Raw genomic sequence first — 25,613 nt, 5'->3', positions numbered from 1 at the left:
CCCCACTTTTCCTCATCTCCCACTCCCTTCTACATCACCCTGACTTGCTCCCTTTGCTCTTCCCCCGCTTCCAGCCCCACAGCACTTATGTGTATATCTAAAATTTTATTATATTGTTGTCTGTTTATTTGTATTGATGTCTGTCTCCCCTCCTCTAGACTATAAGCTCAGTGTGGGCAGGAATTGTCCTGGTTTATTGTTGTACTGTACTTTCCCAAGCAGTTATTACAGTGGTTTGCACACAGTAAATGCTTGATGTGACTGAATGAATGAATCAATGAAGCTCAGGGAGCAGGCTGGCTGGTACAGGGGGAATGATATATTGTATCAGATTGAGCTCCCTTTTTCCTCTTCTCCTCCCCATCCCCCCAGCCCTATCTCCTTCCCCTCCCTACACCACCTGCATATAAGTTTGTACAGATCTATTACTCTATTTATTTTACTTGTACATATTTACTATTCTATTTTGTTAATGATGTGCATCTAGCTTTACTTCTATTTGTTCTGATGACTTGACACCTGTCCACATGTTTTGTTTTGTTGTCGGTCTCCCCCTTCTAGACTGTGAGACCGCTGTTGGGTAGGGACTGTCTCTTTATGTTGCCAACTTGTACTTCCCAAGTGTTTAGTACAGTGCTCTGCACACAGTAAGAACTCAATAAATATGATTGAATGAATGAATAGTATTGGTCTTGGGGACTGGAGCAGCTGGCTGGTTGTTCTACTGTACCTGCAAAGACGGGAGTAGACCAAATCTTCTCAAGGTATACACAGTAATAGCACCTTTATTACTGAGGTGGTGGGAGAAGGCTAATCCCTGGAATCCCGAGTATTCAGAATAAATTCACGATTGCTGCCACTGGTTTATACAGGTACTCAGTGATGAGTAGGTAGGTGGTCAGTGGGAGGTAAAAGTTTCTGTCAGGAAGGTAGTTTGTAGTGACAGTGCTGTGTGCCTTGCACCCATAACTAGGTGTAACAGTTTAACTTTTTCCTAAAGTCACCTGTCTGTCCAAATCTATGTGAACAGTATAATGATTTTTTTGTAAGAAAATGTAGTGGACATTTTTATCATTGGTTTCAAAAGTGCTGAGCTTCAAAGCACCTGGAGAGAAAAACTAGGCGAGGTGTGTGCTTCCCATCTTCCAAAGCTAAACCTCCCCTGCACAACCAGGATTAACCACCCACCCTGGGGAAGGAGATGAGGGTGGTGACTCAGTTTCTCTTTCTGCTTGCTAATTGAATTTGAGCTCACATGGCTGGGTTCAAAGGCACTCAGTCTCATGGGGTGGTGGAAAAATGATTGGGGTGGCAGAACTCCACATATCTAGGGCTAGACTCCATCCTTTCCTCTCCATCAAAACAGCTATTGTGTTGGCTCAGGTGCTTTTCACATCTCAGTCTCCTGGCTCATCTTCCTGCTCTCTGTCCTCTCCAGTCCGTTCTTAACTCTGCTGCTCAAATCATTTTTCACAGACATCATTCTAATCACTTATCTCCATTTCTTACAACCTCCTAAGGTTGCAGTTTGCCCATCCAACTCCACATTGAGCAGAAACTATTAGCTATAAGACACTCAACCAGCTCTGCCCTTCCCACTTTACCTCTCTAATCCTCAAGTACAACCCAGCTCACACATTTCACTTCTCTAATAATAATAATAATGATGATGGCATTTATTAAGTGCTTACTAAGTGCAAAGCACTGTTTTAAGCACTGGAGAGGATACAAGGTGATCTGGTTGTCCCACTTGGAGCTCACAGTCTTAATCCCCATTCTACAGAGGAGGGAACTGAGGAACAGAGAAGTTAAGTGACTTGCCCAAAGTCACACAGCTGACAATTGGTGGAGCTGGGATTTGAATCCATGACCTCTGATTCCAAAGCCTGGGCTCTTTCCATTGAGCCACACTGCTTCTCTAATGTGATCCTACTCATTGTATCTTGATCTTGTCAATCTTGTTACTGGGTCCTTGTCCGTGTCCTTCCTCTGGCCTGGAACTCTTCCCCCTTTCATATTTGACAGACCACAATTCTTCCCTACTTTCAAAACCCTCTTAAAATAAAATCTCCAAGAGGCCTTCCCTAATTGAGCCCTCATTTCTCCTACACATCCTCCCTATACATTACCCATGCACTTGGCTGTAGCGTGGTTCAGTGGAAAGAGCACGAGCTTGGGAGTCAGAGGTCATGGGTTCAAATCTCGGCTCCATCACTTATCAGCATGTGGCTTTGGGCAAGTCACTCAACTTCTCTGTGCCTCAGTGACCTCATCTGTAAAATGGGGATTAATGATAACAGTAATAATGATGGCATTTATTAAGCACTTACTATGTGCAAAGCACTGTTCTATGTGCTGGGGAGGTTACAAGGTGATCAGATTGTCCCACTGGGGGCTCACAGTCTTAATCCCCATTTTACAGATGAGATAACTGAGGCACAGAGAAGTGAAGTGAATTGCCCAAAGTCACACAGCTGACAATTGGCAGAGCAGGGATTTGAACCCATGACCTCTGACTCCAAAGCCCGTGCTCTTTCCACTTAGCCAAGCTGCTTCTCTGAGCCACATGAGCCCCACGTGGGACAACCTGATTACCTTGTATCTACCCCAGTGCTTAGAACAGTGCTTCTGTTCTATGCACATAGTAAGCGCATAATAATGATAATAATAATAATAGTAATAATGATAGCATTTATTAAGTGCTTACTATGTGCCAAGCACTGTTCTAAGTGTTCCACTGATCCACACTGCTTAACAAATGCCATTATTATTATTACTATTATCCCTTAAGCCCATTGATACTCAGCCCATGGCATTTCCTTATAGTCTCCCATTCCCCCTATCTGTAATTTATTTTAATGTCTATTTATCCCTGTAGACTGTAAGCTCCTTAACTCTACAAACCCTCTTGCATTTTACTATCCCAAGTACAATGCTTAGTACAATTCTCTGTACACAGTAAGGACTCAATAAATACCATTAATTGATTGACTACAGCAAATAGGAACTCCTGGCCACTGGCTTTAAGGCACCCAATCAGTTCCTTGGCTTTTACTTATCCATTCTCCTCTCCCAGTGCACCTAAGATAGCACTCTTTGCTCATTTCAAATTGACCTTTTCACCATGCCTCATTCTTGTCTCTCCTGCTTCTCATCTCTCACTGGTGCTCTCCCTTTTGCCTAAGACCCCAGGCCCCTTCACAATCAACAGACCACAGCTCTCCCTATCTTCAAAAGCCCTTATGAATTAACATTTTCCCAAATGCCTTTCCTGATTTCTCATCTCTCCACTTTGCATTTCCATCAACTGGCACATCTGCACTTATGTCACCTGTTTTTAGATACTCATTCACCCTAATCTACCCATTAGTGTTAATACGTACATATCTTTATCAGTCAATCAATGGTAGGAGTGCTTATTATGTGCAGAGCACTGTACTAAGCATTAGGGGAGTACAATAGAACAAAGTTAACAGGCAAACTCCCTGTCCCCTATTTTCTTTCTGTAATTTATTTAGGTGCCTGTCTCCCCTTACTAGATTGTAAAATCTTTGAGGGCAGGGATCATACTCAGTAATTCTGTTAAATTCTCTCAAATTCTTAATACAATACTCAACTTTGCACCCAGTATTGATTGGTGTCAAAGCGATACTGGACTGAATGGCATTATTTTGTGTCAGTAATAACTGTGGTGCTTATTAAGATCCTATACTATGTGCCAAGCACTGGTAATTGATCAGTCAATCATACTTACTGAGTGCAGAACTCTGTAGTAAGAACATGGGAGAGTATAACAGAGTTGGTAGATATGTTCCCTGTTCACAACAAGCTTGCAGTCTAGAGACTGTTCTAAGCACTGGGGGAAGAAACAACATAATCAAGACCCACAAGGGGCTTAGAGTCTAAGTAGGATGGAGAACAGATATTGGATGCCCATTTTGAAGATGAGGGAACTGAGGCATATCTAAATTAAGTGACTTGCCCTAGGTCGCACAAGTCACACAAGTAGGCAGTCAGCAGAGTTAGACTTAGAACCCAAGTCCTCTGCTCTCCAGGTCTGTGCTCTTTCCATTGAGCCACCCTACTTCATCACTCATCACTCTCCCCATGACTGCCAATTCCCCATTCCTTTTCCCTTTGTCCCTTACCATTATTATCTCTTTATAGTTTGGTCAATCCTGGTTAAGGTCACACCCATTCTCTTTCCCATCAGTTCTAAAACTTGATCATATAACTCATTCTGAAAAGATATTCAAAGGGGAAAAATGATAAAGAAATATGTTGCCATGTTGTTACATACAAATAACTATCCTTACTCCTTTATGATAAATACCTAAAACCCATTCATGAAGATTACCATACCTGTCAGGAGAGTCAATTTTAGAAGCCAAAGAGAGTCCGCAGGTAAGGAGACATTGGAGATTAATCCTGGGGAAATGTTCATCAATGACTTGGAAAACAGAGGCTCTTCTGATATGTCAAGAAGAAGAATTTGAAACCAATGAATTCTACAGGATGGAATTTTAAATCCAGGTATCTTGTGGTCTCCAGTATCTCAAGGACTCTGTCCTTTCACCCGTGGAAAACAGCAGAGAGGAAAGAATGATGATCTGGTATTTCCCCATTTTACAAGGGTGGATTAGCTATTAAACACTAATAGGTTGACAAACCATTTATAGGCAGCCAAACCCAGATAGGATCTTCTCTCAATTACCCAGGATTGAGTTAACCTGCTTGCGAATTGACCACATTCACTGGGCTTTTCTCTATGAGAGGAAGGACTATGGGAGGGAGAGAGGGAGAGTCAAGCAGAGGCATATCCATTCCATTCCTAGCTTGGGCAGTGGCTAGGGAGTGGAAGGCAATCTGCTGCAGCCAAGCCCAGATAGAATCTTCTCTCAATTACCCAGGATTGAGTTAACCTGCTTGCTAATTGACCACATTCACTGGGCTTTTCTCTTTCATTTACAGCTTTCTAGTTTTTGACCATTTCACTCAACATCCTCAAGGAGGAATAAGAGAACCAGAAATGACCCCACTCAATTTTGTTCAGGGTGCACAGGTTTTCAGAATAACAGGGAGGGGAGCATGGAGTTTGAGAACTCAAAAAGCAAATCTGGGTTGTCTAAAGCTTCCCATCACCCATATTTTACAATCAGCTGTAGTAAAACAGCCTAGCTGGAATATTCATTAGGATTACTTAGTGGTGAGAAATCAAAAGGTTGTTTCTCCATAAAAGCAATTAAAAACATGTGTGATTTTAAAACTGTCCTATAATACTCTCTGTATGAGCAAGCATGAGAGTAACCAGTGTAGAGTGGCTCAGTGGAAAGATCACAGGCTTGGGAGTCAGAGGTCATGGGTTCTAATCCTGACTCCCCCATGTGTCTGCTGTGTGCCCTTGGTCAAGTCACTTAACTTCTCTGAGCCTCAGTTACCTCATCTGTAAAATGGGGATTAAGACTGTGAGCCCCATGTGGGACAATGTGATCACCTTGTATCCCCCCTAGCACTTAGAACAGTGCTTTGCACATGGTAAGTGCTGAACAAATGCCATCATTATTATTAAATAAGTGCAGGTAGACCTGCTCCCCTCTCAGGGTTGCACCTGGAGAGTTTACAGCATGCTACCAGTCTCGACTATGGGAGGGAGAGTCAAGCAGAGACATATACGTTCTATTCCCAGTTTGGGCAGTGTGGCTAGGGAGTGGAAGGCAATCAGCTACAAGTCAAAACTCACCAGTGCTGGGCAGCAGTAGCATGGGAGAGAGGTGAGGGCAGAGACTCAAGTTTACTGCACGGAAGGGGACAATGGAAAACCACTTCTGTATTTTAAACAAGAAAACTCTACGGATATACTACCAGAATGATTACAGATGGAGATGGGGCAATCTGGGAAAGATGTGTCTGTGGTGTTGCTGTCGGTTGGTGATGACTGGATGGCAGAAGACAAGACAAGACTCGCTTCCTGGTGTTTAGACTTCAATTGATCCCTCATAATAATAATTATGGTATTTGTTAAGCGCTTACTATGTGTCAAGTACTGTTCTAAGCACTGGGGAGGTTATAAAGTGATCAGGGTGTCCCACGGGGGGGCTCACAGTTTTAATCCCCATTTTACAGATGAAGTAACTGAGGCACAGAGAAGGTAAGTGACTTGCCCAAAGTCACACAGCTGACAGTTGGCAGAGTCAGGATTGGAACTCATGACCTCTGACTCCAAAGCCCGTGCTCTTTCCACTGAGCCACGCTGCTTCTCCATGTTCATGTATGTTCATGTATCATAGCATAGCTGACAATAAAGTAATGAAAATCAAAACATGTAGAGCCTCTTTCGGTTACTCTAGATTACTGAATTGTAAAGGGATTCGTGAAGAAGGAGATCTTTAGAAATAGGATAAACACTTCTTCTAGGGGAGGGGACAGTAGTAGAAAGACTGGAGAGAGCCTGGATGACAATTCAAGATTATTTTCAGCTTTTATTTTCAATTGTATTTGTCAAGTACTTACTATGTGCCAGACACTGTACTAAGCACGAGATAATTACAAGCTCACCAGGTTGGACATAGTCCCTGTTTCTCATGAGACTCACAGTCTGAATCCCCATTTTACAGATGAGGTAACTGAGGCACAGAGAAGTGAAATGATTTGCCCAAAGTCACACAGCAGGTATGTGAGAGAGCCAGGATTAGTGGTCCTCTGAGCCCCACACCAGTGCTCTTTCTACTAGGCCACATTGCTTCCAGGGAGATACCTATGTTGTCTTCAATGATGGGAAAGTCAGGAAGAGGAAATGGTTTGGGTGGGATGATAAGGAGTTCTGTTTTGGAATTAGTAGTTATACTCTATGCCCTCAAGGATCTAGCATGGAAGACAAACTGTTAAACAAATTACAGGTAGGAGAAATTAAGAAAGTATGAAGATATACTTTTAAAGTCTGCAAAGCATGCTCATAATTAAATGTTTAGGTGGTACAGAAGTGCTGAAATGACAGTAGGAGATATAAAATGGGGATATTAAGAATCATTTAGGGGACGCCTGATGGAGGAGATTTGATGTCAGAAAGGCTTTGAAGATGGGGAGACTAGTGGATTTTTAGATTGTTAAGGGGGAGGGAGGTGCAGACAAGGAAGAAGGTGTGAGCAAGAGGTGGGATGTGTGGAGAGAGGAGGATGAGAAACAGTAATTAGGTTAGCTCTAGTGGAAGGAACGATATGAGCTAGGGTGCAGTGGGAGAAAAGACTGGAGAGCTAGAAGGGAGAGACCTAATTGACTGCCTAGAGAAGAATGGGAAAGCATTAGATTTTTTGGAGGGGTTTGCAGATGTATGCATTTAGCATAATGATCCCAGTACCAGAGAGAATGGATTGGAAAGGGGAGAAACTGGAGGCAGGAAGACCATGAGGAGGCATATTCAAAAGAATGGTCAGTATAAGGCAATTGCCTGGGGCAAAGTCCTGGCTGTTCAGATGACAAGGAAGGAGTGCATCTTTGACATTCAGCCTGTCACTAAAACCAACAGAATTTAGCAACAACCTGAATGTAAAAGTTGAAAGAGAGCAGGAAGTCAGATGTAAATGAAGGATTCTGCAACAGAGAGGTTAGTGTCAGGTGGCTTTGGGAAATAAATCCGTCACCATCCATTTATCTCTGTGTCTATTTGTCTCTCTAACTCTCTATCTATGTTTCTATCTCTCCATCCATCTACCTATCTCTCAACCTATGTCTCATTACCTCTGTTTTGCACTATCATCTATCTATCTGTCTGTCTATCTGTTATCTACAGCACATTGAGGATCCTTGGTGAATATCTGTTAAGACTGATGATGATGAAGTAGTAGAAGTTTCTGAAAGCAGACTGGGAATCTCACCTTTTGTTCAAGTATGTACAGGCAGATAATTACCTCGACATCTTGGTATATTGTCAGCCTGCTGTCTTTGCCCTGCTAATTGTTAATTTAAAAAATTGCCACAGATCAATACTTTTCCTAGGTGAATTGGCCAGCTGGAAAGGATCTTTTGGAGACAGACAGCTCAGCATGGTGGCTTTGCCCATGGGGGACTTAATGTCCCTCGGCATGCTTTGTTTTTTGCTTATTTTTCTTTTTTCAAAAATTATTTGAGCTAACACTTCCATTTAGACGTTATTTGTAGTAATAAGCTCCAGCTAAATTGTTTATTGTAATTATTTGATGCTTTTATAGCCAACATAATAAAGCAGGCTTGGTATAAAATAAATCAAATGTATTATCTTACACCGGCTATTTTATTCAGATCATAAAAATAAGAACATCAAATTACCATGAATTAAACATAACATTATTAGGGTAATTTTTTACTTTACTTTCTTTTTTTTGTAGAAGAGTATTCAACTCCCTCTCTCAAGATACCTGACAGGAAATAGCTGGAGTTGATGTAGCAAAAGGTATCTTATATTCAAGGAGAACATGGTTAAGGACTATTCCACTTTGGAGTTCATATAAGGATGGGTTGTCACCGTACTAACCCCATCCAACTCCTACCTCCTTCCCTTCCCCACAGCTCCTGTATATATGTATATATGTTTGTACATATTTATTACTCTATTTATTTTACTTGTACATATCTATTCTATTTATTTTATTTTGTCAATATGTTTGGTTTTGTTCTCTGTCTCCCCCTTCTAGACTGTGAGCCCACTGTTGGGTAGGGATTGTCTCTATATGTTGCCAACTTGTACTTCCCAAGCGCTTAGTACAGTGCTCTGCACACCGTAAGCACTCAATAAATACGATTGATTGATTGATTGATTGATTGATTGATTGAAATAGGCACAGTGATCTCTGTTATCTTTTTAAAGTGCCCTTTCCACCATGCAGGGTGGAATCCACAATTTGCAGGTGTTGAAACAGATCTGATAGGAGGTGTAGTAGAGATCCTAGTTAAGAGGTTGGGGCAGAGGAGAGTCCCCACAAGCAGCATGGTTTAGTGGAAAGAGCACAGGCTTGGGAGTCAGAGGACATGGGTTCTGTTTCCAGCTTTACTTGTCTGCTGTGTGACCTTGGACAAGTCACTTAATTTTTCTGTGCCACAGTTACCTCATCTGTAAAATGGAGATTAAAAGTATGAGCCCCATGTGGGACAACCTGATTACCCTGTATCTACCAAGAGCTTAGAACAGTGCTTGGTACATTGTAAGCTCTTAACAAATAGCATAATTATTTATTATTATTATTACTGTGTGGGCCTGCTAGAGGGGAACTGGAAAATCTGGAATACTTTGCCAGGAGTCACAGTAGGTAACCACTCATGGCTTTGTCCACTTGATCTGGAACCTTGATGTCTTCTTTCCCAGGAGAGGGTTGCCCAGCAGAAAAAAGATTTTGAAAGGGGGAGGAAGAAAGGGGTGGATCTTTCAGGATTCCAAGGCGCCCTAAATCCCCAGTGCCCCCAACCTGAGATTAGGGGCTTGGAAGAGGAGTGTGGAGAAGAGTGCCCTCTCAGCTCCTATGCTTTGAGGATGTGATAGTGCCAACACCAAGCTCACCCTTGTGATATAGATTCAGACTCCTTATTTCATAGGATTGAAGAGGAGGGATGGTAGGCTTTCCTTCTCACCACAGAAGGTGCATTTCGTGCACTCTCCCAGCCATCAAGGGAATATCCTCTTCAGGCATCACTGGAATAGATTGAAAAAGAGAAAACCACACCTGGTTAGCTATCCAGGAGCCTGGGATTCAGGTTACTGCAAGAAAAGTAACATGGGAGGCAGGATGGCCTAATGTAAATTGCACAAGACTAGGACCAAAACCAGGGTTAGAACCTCAGCAGCCCACCAGCCTGCCGTGGGAATCTCAGGCAAGTTACTTCACTTCTCTGGGCCTCAGTTTTCTCATCTGTAAAATGAGTAGAAGGTAGATTGTGAGCTCTGTATGGGACAGAACATTGGATTTACCCTAGTCCTTCGCACATACGTAGTAAGCACTGAATAAATGCTATAGTAAATAAAGAATTAAAATATTGCTCTGCTACACTGTCGGTTGATGTCAGTGGCTGACCATCATTGTCATCTCATGACTTCGACGATTGCTATAAAAATATATGCTAATCACATTAGAGGATCAGGGAAAGCATTTGAGAGGTGGATGGGTTGTGAGGGAGGTGCTAGGAGACAAACGTCTCATTAGAGAAGTTCCTCAACCAGATTTCTCAAACTTATTTCATATCACAAGAGCAGTGATGAAATTTTCTGCTGACTCTAGAAGAAAAATATTCTGAACTACTGTAAGGATTGTGAAACGTTGGTGATTTGTTTCAGATTACATTTCAGTTTAGCAGGAAGTACACAGGTTAGACACAGAGAGTATCTTTCTATGGAAGAAGAGGGTTTTCAGCCTCCTCCCTGGGTTTGCTAAAAAAAAAAAAAGACATATTCATGCATCATGGATAGTTTAAATGCAATCCTACCTGGAAAGAAATTGAAATGAGAAGCAGCATGGTCTAGTGGGAAGAACGTGGGCCTAGTAGTCTTGGGACATGAGTTTGAATCATTATTCTGCCTCTTGTCTACTGTGTGACTGTGGGCAAGACACTTAACTTCCTTGTTCCTCAATTTCCTGATCTGTAAAATGGGGATTAAGTACTTGTTCTCTCTCCTACAACCTCACGTGAGACAGGGACCGTCCCATCTACGTATGCTGAATCTACCCCAGTGCTTAGCACAATCCTTGGCACATAGTAAGTGCTTAACAAATGCTACAATTATTATTAAACAGAAGGATGGACTAGATGACCTCTCAATGTTCCAGATTGCAAGAATTAAATTTTCCACAATTAAGCAGTTCAAATTGGGAAACGGAAGTGTTTAATTTTTTTTCCCCCAATAATCTTTATAAACTGAATCATTCAGTTGGTTAAAAAGTGCTATTCTAATTCATTTATATGGTTTTACTCATTCATTTATCACATATGATACTTATTAAAACACTTCTATTAGGAAGAGGCCACTGGGCATATTTACCAAAACAAACAATCCAATTAAGCTCCATATTCATGTGCAAAATTCACGTTTAAAAATCATCTTTTCTGTGACTCTGTAAAATAGATGGATTCTTCTCCCTTCATCTGAGCCTGCACACTGAATGCTGTCTCATTCATTGCCTGCATGGAGAAGGGATGAAATAACCCATATGGATTAAGTCGAACCATAGGCTTAACTCTTCGTTGTGCTGGGTTTGTCAATTTCTTTGCATTTTAGCTTGGCAGGGATAATTCCCTGGAACCGAGGCAGTTGGTATGCCACATCTAGCCTATCTCCCTGGATACAAGCCAGACCACATCTTAATCCTTTCAGACATGCTAGTGAAGCTCCTCTTCTCTCCAAATAAAAGGAACTGGTTTTTGGAACTTTCAAACTGAACCAGATGTAAATTCCTTTCAGTGGCATGTGCATCTCAATTACCATCCCGATTTTCCTGAGGTGCTTTTCCCAAGCATCTGGGTTAATATCCCAACTCGGGAGTTAAATCAGCATATTATACAAATGATCATAAATCAAAAAGTCATCTACAATGATCAATAGACTAGACAATGACACCAGTATAGGCAAATCTAGTTACTTAAGGTATTCAGCTGCCTTTGACACTGTGGACCACCCCCTTCTTCTCAACACGCTATCTGACCTTGGCTTCACAGACTCCGTCCTCTCCTGGTTCTCCTCTTATCTCTCCAGTCGTTCTTTCTCAGTCTCTTTTGCAGGCTCCTCCTCCCCCTCCCATCCTCTTACTGTGGGGGTTCCCCAAGGTTCAGTGCTTGGTCCCCTTCTGTTCTCGATCTACACTCACTCCCTTGGTGACCTCATTCGCTCCCAACTTCAACTATCATCTCTACGCTGATGACACCCAGATCTACATCTCTGCCCCTGCTCTCTCCCCCTCTCTCCAGGCTCGCATCTCCTCCTGCCTTCAGGACATCTCCATTTGGATGTCTGCCCGCCACCTAAAGCTCAACATGTCGAAGACTGAACTCCTTGTCTTCCCTCCCAAACCTTGCCCTCTCCCTGACTTTCCCATCTCTGTTGACAGCACTACCATTCTTCCCGTCTCACAAGCCCGCAACCTTGGTGTCATCCTCGACTCCGCTCTCTCATTCACCCCTCACATCCAAGCCGTGACCAAAACCTGCCGGTCTCAGCTCCACAACATTGCCAAGATCCGCCCTTTCCTCTCCATCCCAACCGCTACCCTGCTCATTCAAGCTCTCATCCTATCCCATCTGGACTACTGCATCAGCCTTCTCTCTGATCTCCCATCCTCGTGTCTCTCTCCACTCAATCAATCAATCAATCAATCGTATTTATTGAGCGCTTACTATGTGCAGAGCACTGTACTAAGCGCTTGGGAAGTACAAATTGGCATCACATAGAGACAGTCCCTACCCGATAGTGGGCTCACAGTCTAAAAGAGTGGGCTCACAGTCTAAAAGAGTGGGCTCACAGTCTAAAAGTCTCCAATCCATACTTCATGCTGCTGCCCGGATTATCTTTGTCCAGAAACGCTCTGGGCATATCACTCCCCTCCTCAAAAATCTCCAGTGGCTACCAATCAATCTGCGCATCAGGCAGAAACTCCTCACCCTGGGCTTCAAGGCTCTCCATCACCTCGCCCCCTCCTACCTCACCTCCCTTCTCTCCTTCTACAGCCCAGTCCGCACCCTCCGCTCCTCCACCGTTGATCTCCTCACCGTACCTCGTTCTCATCTGTCCCGCCGTCGACCCCCGGCCCACGTCATCCCCCGGGCCTGGAATGCCCTCCCTCTGCCCATCCCCCAAGCTAGCTCTCTTCCTCCCTTCAAGGCCCTGCTGAGAGCTCACCTCCTCCAGGAGGCCTTCCCAGACTGAGCCCCTTCCTTCCTCTCCCCCTCGTCCCCCTCTCCATCCCCCCCATCTTACCTCCTTCCCTTCCCCACAGCACCTGTATATATGTATATATGTTTGTACATATTTTTTCACTCTATTTATTTATTTATTTTGTTTGTACATATCTATTCTATTTATTTTATTTTGTTAGTATGTTTGGTTTTGTTTCTCTGTCTCCCCCTTTTAGACTGTGAGCCCACTGTTGGGTAGGGACTGTCTCTATATGTTGCCAATTTGTACTTCCCAAGCGCTTAGTACAGTGCTCTGCACATAGTATGCGCTCAATAAATGCGATTGATGATGATGATGATGATTCTGCTTCAAACAATTCTGACTAAAACATTTGCAAAAATTTAGACGAAAAGAATGGGACTTACCTAGGTAACTCAATAAAACTTGCAGATGGATATGTAAAATTAAAGCCAGATCTTTACAGAGGACATTCAAATTAATGAAATATTCAAAGATAATAGCAATCTATGAATTGGACTGCATAGTACAAACACATTAATACAAGAAGTACTATTTGAAATCAGTGAAATGGGAGACTTCATTGGCACATAACTATGCAACTGCTAATTTTTCTATGGAGCTGGAGAGACCAAGCACTCACTAAAAGTTTACTAGGCACATAGAAGATTTTCTTAGCTCCAGATTTTTCCATGGGATTTTAAAAAAATTAATGTCTCTAAGACAATAACTGAAAATTCCAATTGAGATGTTTGTGTTAGAAGTGACGAAAAACTCAATGTACTTAAGTGGCTTGAATAATTTGTGATTGTTTTGAATTTTCCTTTCATCTGGGTCTCTTTTCAGCAAATATTCCAGAGAGGATGGGACTGTACCTTCTCATGAAGTCAACAACTCATCCAATGTTAACTCTATCCCCATCTTCCAAACCCAGCTCTAACCTCATCAGCAGTCACTGTAAGAACTCCTCCTTCTGTCCTTCAGTCTGTTGGAAGAGATAATAAAGGGAGAAAGTCCATAAAATTCACATTTTTAAATAATTGTAGTCATGTCTTTTGGGCCAAAATGCTCTACTGCAAACAAATATGAAGTCTATGAATCATGTATTTGAATCATGGGTTCAAATCCTGGCTCCACCACTTGTCAGCTGTGTGACTTTGAGCAATTCACTTAACTTCTCTGTGCCTCAGTTACCTCACCTGTAAAAAGGGGATTAAGACTGTGAGCCCCACATGGAACGACCTGATCACCTTGTAACCTCCCCAGTGCTTAGAACAGTGCTTTGCACATAGTAGGCACTTAATAAATGCTATTATTATTATTATTATTATTATTATTATTATTATTATTATATGGTTTTCCCATAGTATGGCTCTTTGAATCAAGGACAGCCCTATTTTATCGATCCTTGCAGGCCTTATCCAAGCCATTTATATATCTGGATCAGATTGCATGACCCTTGAGGATAGAGATCATATAGACTGTAAACTCCTCTGTCAACTCTTAAACTCCTAGTACATAGGAATCTCCTCTCCCACCTCTATCACACTGTACTTTCCCAAATATAGTTCTCTGCACATAGTAAGTGTTGAATAAATGCCACTGATTGATCTATTGATTGATGTGTATTTATATACCCCAGGTAGCCCACATATAACTGCTCCTGTGGATGTTCAATGGATTGATGAACATGCGAATCCCATATGGGACATAGTAAGCATTTAATAATAATAACAATTAGCATCACAATTATCATTACTACAATTGTGGTCTTGGTGATGTTGATTGAGATAATGATAATAGCAATGAAGATGCTGATTCCTTACCTCTCCCCTCCTCTGAGGTGGCATTTTATAACCTTCTTTGCCTTTAAATCACATCTGAAGGATATTTTCTTTGCTTCATCCCCCAAATTATTAAGTCCTCCTGCTCAATTTGTGATCAATTCCATCACTGGAACTCATTTGTATGAATTTTTTAATTGTCTATAATATGTCCATAGAGATTTAAGGCTTCTCTGCCTCAACTTCTCATAATAATAATAATAATAATAATAGTAATGGCATTTATTAAGTGCTTACTATGTGCAAAACACTGTTCTAAGTGCTGGGGAGGTTACAAGGTGATCAGGTTGCCCCATGGGGGACTCACAGTCCTAAACCCCATTTTACAGATGAGGTAAGTGAGGCACAGAGAAGTTAAATGACTTGCCCAAAGTCACACAGCTGACAATTGGCAGAGCCAGGATTTGAACCCATGACCTCTGACTCCAAAGCCCATGCTCTTTTCTACTGAGCCATGCTGCTTCTCAAGGGTAGAGACTATGTATATTCTTTAATATGTTCCTCAAATTCCTAAAACAGTGCTATAGGCCCAGTGGGTGTTCCATTACATACTTCTTGATTGACAGACGAATGTGCAAGTATCCAATATCACAGTTGTTCATTCTTCACCTACTTTTATGCAGTTACAATGGAATATTGAATAACTCATTATCATTTCATGCAAGTCATTGAAGTTACCAAAGGCAGACATTTGTCATAGTCCCCATGGGAAAACCAGCTTTTTCTTGTGGAGTCTGAAATTTTGTAGGCCCTTAATTACACTGATAAGAATGATCTAATATTAATCTACTTTCTAGGTCTGGGAGGCTCAATCTGCTGCCAAAATGAACACCTTTGGAGAATAACTACAATTTTATGCAAAGAAGTTAAGATGACTTTTGGCACTTGAACATATTATTCTTCTCTTAGAATATTGAATGATAACCATGGTATCAGGTAATAAATTACTCATTAACACAATGAGTGGTATTCTAAGGGACAGAAGGGACTAAGTTTGCCAACAGAGATGCTTGATATACAGACAAGGAGGAAGTAATGTCCTGGAAGAATCCAACTTTGGGGGAACATTCTAGGGATCAATGGTTATGGTTCTCTGACCCCCTTGACAAACAAAGCACCCTTTATCAAGGGCAGAGCATTATGCACTAGGTCACTTATGAGTAAATCATCAAAGTAGGAGACATTGTCCCTGTGCTCGAGGAACTTACAATCCAACAGAAGATTTTAGAGAAAACCCTACTTCCTCAAGACGACAGCTAGGATGTGGTGAGAATCCCAGGATTAAATGAACTAAGGTCCCTCACTCCTAGGACTCCTGGGACCACATAGGGGATATTGGCTAATGGCTACAACTCCCCTTCCCTTCTTCTGCCCAACATCACATGGAAAAAAACCTGGCTGTCTATGAGCAGAAAACTGGGCAGAAGTCCACATGCATAATATTTAGGATGCTAAAAAAGTTTTGTCAGTTGTGGGCAGGGATGACTTTTGAACCCAGGAGAGATAGGGGGGTGACCATGAGGCCAAAATGGAGCAAAGGATATAAATTCAACCCATCCTTCCCACCACCTTCCTGTTGGGATTGGACCTTTGAACTTTCATTTGTTGAATTTTTATAATTTAAACTTTGTATGGTTCAGTTTTTGTTGTTCCCAAACCACAAAAAAAGTGGTAATAGAAATGCTTTTGAAAGAATGTGAAGGAGGAGAACAGCAAGGCCTAGTGAATAGAGTATGGGGATGGGAATCAGAAGGACATGAGTTCTAATTCCAGTTCCACACTTGTCTGTTGTGTGGTCTTAGGCAAATCACTTAACATCTCTGTGCCTCAGGTGCCTCATCTGTAAAATGGGTATTAAGACTTTGAGCCCCATGTGAAACAGGGACTGTATACAACCTGATTAACTTTATCTAAGTGCTTAGCACAGTACCTGACACAAAGTAAGCGTACTTTTTTCAGCACTTAGAACAGTGCTTCAGTGCTTAGAACAGTGCTTTGCATATAGTAAGCACTTAACAAATACTATTATTATTATTATTAACAAGTACCATAAATAATTACAATGTGGACAGGAAGAGTTGATTCTCTGCAAGGAAGGAGAAGCAGATTTAGACTGCAAGGAGTTTAGGGAAGATCAGTGTGACATTGACTGCAGGATGTCACTCAATCCAGGTTTTTTTTTGCATTGAGCTAAGGGATGTGGTACTCTGAAATCCTCTCTACCCATAGAGCCACGAGATTCTATTACATTCTCTTCCAGTGCCAAGCACCACCAATGACTGTAAACCCATAGACAATGTCGAGATGTGGACTCAAAAAATGATATATCTCCGGTCAAGAACGACAGATGAGACTAGGTCCTCATCCTTGACAAGTAACTGAATATAGTAAAAGTGGTTTTCCCAGCACCATGCACACTCTGTCCTGCCTACGAGGTTTGTTCTGTTGGGGCATGGAGTACCATGAGAAAGGATTTGCCACCACATTCAGCATATCCCGAAGTGCTTGTAAATATTGCAGCCTCAACTGAGGTCATTTCTGTACAGCTACAGATCCAAGGAAACCAAACAACTGAAGACTTAATATTAAATAATTAAAACGTTTAATATCTAGATTTACACGAGTGCATGGGGGTGCCAAAGGAGTGATAGGTGATGTTAGAACCATGTGAAACTAATCTAGATGATTTCATGGATGCTGTGTCTGCTAAGAGACTATCAGGAAGATGACTGACAATGAAGTCTTGATGCAATCATGACACCATCATCAAACACTTAAAATTGACTCCACTGGCTGGTGCATATAAGAGGAATGGATACCCATATAACTGTTCAGTGGGAAACATGTAAACCCAGAGGGCAGAAAAAGTCATGTAGAAATGTCATCTCAAACAATGTGACAAAGCAGTGACCTGTTGGAAGGCTACTGCACTAACCCAGCAGACATTACTGGGGGTTTTCAGCCCTAAATTCAGGCTGAATGAGCCCCCAGGTTCACTTTAGGAGCACCTAGACCTCAGTCAGCCTCTGCTGGGTTCCAAATCAATAATAATAATAATGATAATTATGGTATTTGTTAAGCGCTTAGTATGTGCAAGGCACTGTACTAAGCACTGGGGTGGATACAAGCAAATTGGGTCGGACCCAATCGCTGTCCCATGCGGAGCTCACAGTCTCAATCCCCATTTTACAGATGAGGTAGCTGAGGCACGGAAGAGTTAAGTGACTTGCCCAAGGACTCACAGCAGAGAAGTGGCAGAGCCGGGTTAGAACCTAGGCCCTTACACTATCCACTACACCATGCTGCAAGCCCCTAGGTGTATTCCTTTAATTCAATTAAAGGAATAGAATGAAGCCACTTCTCTTCATCCTCTTCTCTTCATTCTCTTCATATTCTTTCCACTGCACCACACTGCTTCTCTTTATAAAATACAGTAATAAATATGTAAAACTATACACAAGTGCCGTTCTCCTGTCCTTTCCCAAGTGCTCAGTCCAGTGCTCTGCACACGGTAAGTGCTCAAGAAAATAGATTGATCCCTTCCTTCTGTGATTTTCTCTGAATGGCATTTAAGTGCTTATTATGTGTCAAATGCTGTACTGAGCACTGGGCTGGATCCAAGCAAATCAGGTTGGACACGGTCCCTGTCCCACATGGGGCTCACGGCCTCCATCCCCATTTGAAAGAGGAGGGAACTGAGGCCCAGGGAATTGAAGTGACTAGCTGAGGGTCACACAACAGACACATGGTGGGGCCGGGATTAGAACCCATGTCCTCTGATTCCTGGGCTTGGTGCTTAACTGTTGTAGAAGGGAAGTTGTACTGGGCTCCCGCTGAGGACAGGAAGCAGCATGGCTTTGGGGCTAAAGCCCGGGCCTAGGAGTCATTTATTACTTCATTCATTCAATCATATTGAGCGCTTCCATTGTGCAGATCACTGTGGTAGGTGCTTGGAAAGTCCAATTCGGCAACAGATAGAGCCAATCCCTGCCCAACAATGGGCTCACGGTCCAGAAAGTGAAGAAGGACCCCGAATTTGCTCTTCCCCCGTCTCCCCACCCAGCAGCACTTATGCCTATATCTATAATTCTATTTATTTATATTGATGCCTGTTTCCTTGTTTTGATGTCTGTCTCCCCCTTCTAGACTGTGAGCCCATCGTGGGCAGGATTGTCTCTCTATGTTGCTGAATTGTACTTTCCAAGCACTTAGTACAGTGATCTGCACACAGTAAGCGCTCAATAAATTTGATTGAATGACTGAATGAATGAATGAATCCCCTCTCCTATCACTCCTCCACTCCCTTCTAAAATCCACTCTGGGTCATTTCCTGGAGGGACCGTGGCCAGAGAACTTGGTACTGACCCGAGAGTCCCCGGGGAGAGCAACCCATCACATTTATTGAGCACAGAGCACTGCGTTTAGCAGTTGGGAGGATATAATCAATCAATCAATGATGGTGGTACTTGTTAGGTGCTTTCTATGAGCCAAGCATTGTACTAAGTGCTGGGGTGGATGCAAGATCATCAGGTTGGACTCATCCCCTATCCCACTTGGGTTCACCATCTAAGGGGTATTTCTTGAACTCAGTGGTATTTATTGGCTATGTACTGTGTGCAGAGCACTGTACTAAGCATCTGGGAGAGTATGATACAACAGAATTGGTAGACGTATTCCCTGCTCACAAGAAGCTGGACGATTGGAAGGGAGGCAGTCACTAAAATGAATTGTCAATATGTACATGAAGGCTGTGGTGTTGAGAGTGAGGTCAATAAAGGGTACAAATTGAAGTGCAAAGATGACACAGAAGGGAGAGAAGTAGGGGAAATGAGGGGTTATTTGGGGAAAGTAACTTTGTAAGATGTGATTTCAATAAGGCTTCGGAAGTGGGGAGAGGGATGGCCTGTCAGATATGAATGGGAAGGAAGTTCCAGGCCAGGGGAAAGATGGGTGAGGGTTCTCACATGGGTGAGATAGATGAGACTGAGGTATAGTGAATGGGTTGGGCTTTGGAATCAGTGGTCATGGGTTCGAATCCCAGCTCCGCCACATGTCTGTTGTGTGACCTTGGGCAAGTCACTTTACTTCTCTGAGCTTCAGTTCCCTCATCTGTAAAATGGCAATTGACTGTGAGCCCCACGTGGGACAACCTGATCACCTTGTATCCTCCCCAGCTCTTAGAACAGTGCTTTGCACATAGTAAGTGCTTAACAAATGTCATTATTATTATCATTATTTGTTAAGCACTTACTATGTGCCAAGTATTTTTCCAAGCGCTGGATTGCTCAGTACACATCATCACTGCTCTTCTGGTGTGTACAATGTGGCCAATACTGTGGCTAGTCAGAGGCATTTTCTTCAAACACTTAAACTGACCATTCATCTAGATCTAGTTCCATGGATGTAGGTATACTTATTACTACTATGAGCCTCACAATGATGGAGAAGGTTGAAAAGCAGTTCAACTCTGGCCTTCAGTTTGGTTTGAATTTAACTATCAATTTAACTATCACGCTGCCACCCCATTGGTGATATCTCAAAGGATGTGCTGGCCTTCTCTACTGAACTGTAAGCTTATCGGAGACAAGGCTCACTTACTGTTTTTCCATTTACATCCCTGACAACTAGTTTGTTATTCTGCAATAAATATTATTGGTGGCACTTTCCGAATGAAGTAATATTCAAGATCTGAAAAAAATATTACAAGATAGATATGTGCAGAGCACTGTACTAAGCACTTGGGAGAGCATGTTACAACAATATCCCAAAACAAGTGATGGATTTGGCCTTAAAATAGAGGATTTTGCACAATTCCCAAGAAATGTTATGTCAATTCATTATCATAATCATAATCACAGAATGTTAACATGTTTCGCTGAGTTTTCCCAGAGTAGTAATGGTATTTATTGAGGGCCTACCAAATGAGTGTATTGTACTAAGCACTTGGCAAGTGCAACCTTTTCACAAGTTACATTTCATCACCCCCATGTAGCTTATATTCTGATGGGAGGTATCTTGGCCAGTGCCCATATCCAGGGATCTTTACTAAAACCTAAGGAATGGAAATGCCATCCTGAGGAATGGAAATGCCATCACCTTGATCCAGGGCAAGGAAACCTAAGTGATTTAAAGTTGGCTTCTGGTCTCTCTAGTTGGATTTGTAAGGAAACTTTAATAAACTTTAATAAACCGAAGTGTGTCCCGGAGGACCTCAAAGAAGAACAGCAAGAAGGCTCAGCTGTTTTTCACCTTCATCATCCCAGGCCCTAGTTTCTTTTTAAATAGATTTGATGCACCAAGCAACCAAATCCCAGCAAACTGCTGTGGAACTTCCTGTTAGAAACCCAATTTTTGCAACCAAGCCTGCCTGTGAGGATAAGGGAGCTGAAGCAGCTGTGTTAACTGGTGGCATCAAAGCTTGTCCAAAACGGACACTTGGCTGCTTCCATAACATCCAAAGAAAATGTTTTTAGAATTCATTTCTGGCTTAGTGAAAAGACTAAAACATTTCTATCTAAAGCCACCTTCTTTTTCTTTCCAAACTTAGACTGTTGCTGTCTGGTTAGCTGGCAGGAAAGAGGCTTACAGTACAGAAGGAGTCAAAGCATCCCTGAGTGACAGAAGATGTTGTGGAAATGAAAATGATAAAAAACAAAATGGGGGCTGAGCAATAACAATAATATCTGTAGTGATGGCATTTACTGAACTCCTACTGAGCGCCTGGGAAAGTACACAACACAGGACACTTTCCTGCCATCAGGACCTCACAATGTAATTGGGAAGACAAACTAAAATATTTATAAGCATTTGAATCAGAACAGATGAATTGAAGTTTAGTTAAATATAAAAATTATTATCTCGAATATAAGCTGAGGGTAGGTATAAATATATATGTATATCTCCGTATATATATATATATATATATATATATGTATATATATTTACAGTGTATATTGAGATACATGTATATGTGTGGGTGTGTGCATGTGTGCACATCCATGTGTGTTTCTGTGTGTACGTATGTGTGCATTAGAGATAACTGTTGGGTTTAAATAACTCAGATGTTAGCACTAATCAGGTAGCCCTAACTGAATTAGTCAATAGAAATGATCTTATCCCCATCAGGTAAATTAAAACCAGGAACATTCCCATAGATGAAGGATACTTAGCAAGAAGAGAATATGTACCGCAGTTAATGGAAATGCATTTCTGGATTCATTCCAGACTATCATAGCAGATCATCTTAAAGGAGGAACTGAAAAGGACAAAGACACTATCCAGAGAGTCTAGTGAATCAACTGGAGGTGAGGTAAGTGCTAGGGAATGAGGAGAGGAAGGTACGGAGATGAAAAGGAAGTTAAATGGGAGAAGTCTGGAAAGTTTTAACCAAGCTGCAGCCAGAAGATGGAATATTTTTCAGGGGAGAAACCAAACCACAGGAAACCATAAGGGCTGTGAGGACAAGAACTGGATCAACACACTTGAGCCTCAGTGCAACTTCTAGTGCCTATCTTTTGGGATTTGTGTTGAACAGTCTTGGAAGGCACCTCCCACCTTTAGGGATGCTTTAATGATGACAAGGATGCCCTGCTGGCACAACCATTGGCCCTCACCAAGCTCAGGTCTTTCTGGATTTTCATTTTACTACTTCTCTAACTTTAGGAGATTATAATAATGCTTCTCTCCATCAGTGATTTTCTTTACCCCCTCCCCACCCACTCCGAGGCTTAGATTTTCATGAGAGGCATTGGGGAGGGGCATGGGGACACTCTTCTGCTGACTGTGCTCCTTTCATGTGCACATCTAACTCAAAAGCCCAGATCTCAGGTAGTGTTGCTAGAAGAGATGCCAGATGCTTCACGAAAGACTGATTTAGCCTAGGTAGGCAGTGTGGTAAAGTGGGAAAGTCAGGGCACAAGGAATCAGAAGACCTAGATTCTTACCCCAGCTGTGCCCCTCACCTGCTTCATGATATTGGGTAAGCTTCTTCACTTATCTGTGCCTCAGTTTCCTTCTGTACAAACTGAAGATTCAATCCCTGTTCTCCCCTTAGTGTGTGAACCTCAAAGTGTCAGGGGCTGTGTTTGATCTAATTATCTTGTGTGAAATATGGGTCAGTGCCTGGCACAAGGTAATTGCTTAATAAACATTATTATTGTTATTACTAGTAGTTTTCACTAGTAATAACAATAACATACTTCAGAAGGACATACTTCAGTCCTATCATGGTGGCCACTCTCTCTCCCACATCCTCTATGAACTCTGACTTGAAGAGGAAGAGCTACAGAAAGAAAAATAAGAAGATAAAGAAGGAAAAGAAGAAGAAAGGAGCCCTAACACAGACAAGGAAGGCAAAAAGAAAAGGAAGTAGGCATTATATGATGAGAATTACACTCTGAGCAAAAAAACTGTGCATGCTGTCTACTTCAGGAACACTAGAGGATGTTTGAGACCGCAGGTAGAGTAGAAGGGGAATATTTCTAGGACAAAGAGCCAAATTGGAAAATAATTAGTACAAGCAGGGAGAGAGAGAGGAGGAAAGAGAGAGAGAGGGAGAGAGAGAGTTTTCTTCGTTAAAAATAGAATGATGATTATATTCAAATAGCAGAAATAATAATTTATTTGTAATGTTTGCTTTTATCCTGGCTTCCCATATATAGTAATAAGCATCTTAATACTTGCTATGTACTTGAGGCAGGGAAGACCACAGACCCAGTTCAATTAGTGATTTCATTATAGATACAGCTGCAACAAAAGAGCATCTCCAAGCATAGCTTTAGTAATCAGGGATCACAAACACAATTATGCAGTCCTTCTGTATGTACATTTTCCCATTGACTGCACCAGGATGTAATAACAATTGACTGTAAATACAAAACAGTGTTGCTAAAGAGTTCAAAACACATTCCCAATAAAGGCAATGATTACTCAAGTTAGCCCTAGGAAGACAAGGATACAAGGAAATAAAAGGTCATGGGTTAAGCAAACTCAGTTTAGGGTACATCATGTTTCATTTTTTCCGATCAAATTGATGTCATTTGGTTGGTCATTTGTATTGATTGAGCACATACTGGTGTAGAGCACTGTAGTAAGTGCTTGGGAGAGTATGATATTCATTCATTCAATCACATTTATTGAGCACTCACTGAGTGCAGAGCACTGTACTAAGAACTTGGAAAGTACAATTTGGCAACAGAGACAATCCCTACCCAACAATGGGCTCACAGTCTAGAAGGGGGAGACAGACAACAAAACAAAACAAGCAGACAGGCATCAATGGCATCAAAATAGATAAATAGAATTATATATATATATATATATATATATATATACTTCATTAATAAAATAAGTAGAATAATATGTACAAATATACACAAGTGCTGTGGGGTTGGGAAGGGGGAGGGAGTAGGGGTGATGGGGAGGGGAGGAGGAGCATAGGAAAAGGGGGGCTCAGTCTGGGAGTTCAGTAGGGCTTTGAAGGGGGGAAGAGAGCTCATTTGGTGGATGTGAGGAGGGAGGGCATTCCAGGCCAGAGGTAGGACATAGGCCAGGGGTTGATGGTGGGACAGGCGAGAATGAGGCACAGGGAGGAGGTTAGAGGCAGAGGAACAGAATGTGTGGGCTGGGTTGCAGAAGGAGAGAGGGAAGGTGAGGTAGGAGGGGGCAAGGTGATGGAGAGGAGTTCTTGCTTCATGTGAAGATTGATAGGCAACCACTGGAGATTTTTGAGGAGGGGTGTGACATGCCCAGAGGGTTTCTGTAGAAAGATAATTCGGGAAGCAGAGTGAAGTATAGACTGAAGTGGGGAGAGACAGGAGGTTGGGAGATGCTGATGCAGTAATCCAGTCCGGATATGATGAGTGATCGTACTAACAAGGTAGCGTTTTGGATGGAGAAGAAAGGGCAGATCTTGGCAATGTTGGGAACTTGAGACTGGCAGGTTTTGGTGACAGACTGGATGTGTGGGGTGAATGAGAGAGTGGAGTCAAGGATGACACCAAGGTTGTGGGCTTGTGAAACAGGAAGGATGGTAGTGCCATTCTTATATAACAATATATACATACATAGATGGATATACTATATAGTATATGTATAGTACAGTATAACAATATATTGTTAATGCAATAGTACAATATAAAATATAGTACAGTACAACAATATAACAGATACAACCCTTGCTCACAACAAGCTCCTGTTATGGGAAGTAGTATAGTCAAGAAGAAAGATCCCAGGCCCGCGAGTCAGAGATCCTGGGTTTTAATTCAAGCATTATCACTGGTCTGACAGTGGCAGTGTTACTGGTCTGTTACATGGCTTTGGACATGTCATTTAACTTCTCTGTGCTTCAGTTCCCTCATCTATAAAATAGGGATTAATTACCTGTTCTCCTTCCCCTTCATACTGTGAGCCCCTTTTGTGACAGGGACTGTCCAATCCTCTTATACCGATTTGCCCAGCACTTACTAAAGTGCTTGGTACATGGTATGTGCTTAGCAAATACCACTATGGTTATTATTATCATTTTTCCATTTTGTTTCTTAGGTCAGGAGCGTGATTGTACAGAAGGGTTAGTGGAGCTCCTGAACCGAAGAGTTTTCCATTGGAGACTCAGACCTTCTAGGATGTTAGTCTTAATAATTCAGAATACCATAAACAATTCCATTTTGTTGCCTGAATTTAGTGGAGAAGTAGCAGTTCATTCATTCATTCAGTCAGTCGCATTTTTTGAGCACTTACTGTGTACAGAGAACTGTACTAAGCACTTGGGAGTGTACAATGCAGCACTAAACATACACATTCCCTGCCCACAGTGAGCTTACAGTCTGGACAGGGAAGACAGACATTAATATTAAAAAATGAATTACAGAAATGTACATAAGTGTTGTGGGTCTGGGAGGGGGGAA

This window comes from Tachyglossus aculeatus, chromosome 10, assembly GCF_015852505.1.
Source record: "Tachyglossus aculeatus isolate mTacAcu1 chromosome 10, mTacAcu1.pri, whole genome shotgun sequence".
In the NCBI taxonomy this organism is placed as follows: Eukaryota; Metazoa; Chordata; class Mammalia; order Monotremata; family Tachyglossidae; genus Tachyglossus; species Tachyglossus aculeatus.
This window is presented reverse-complemented; position numbering follows the sequence as displayed.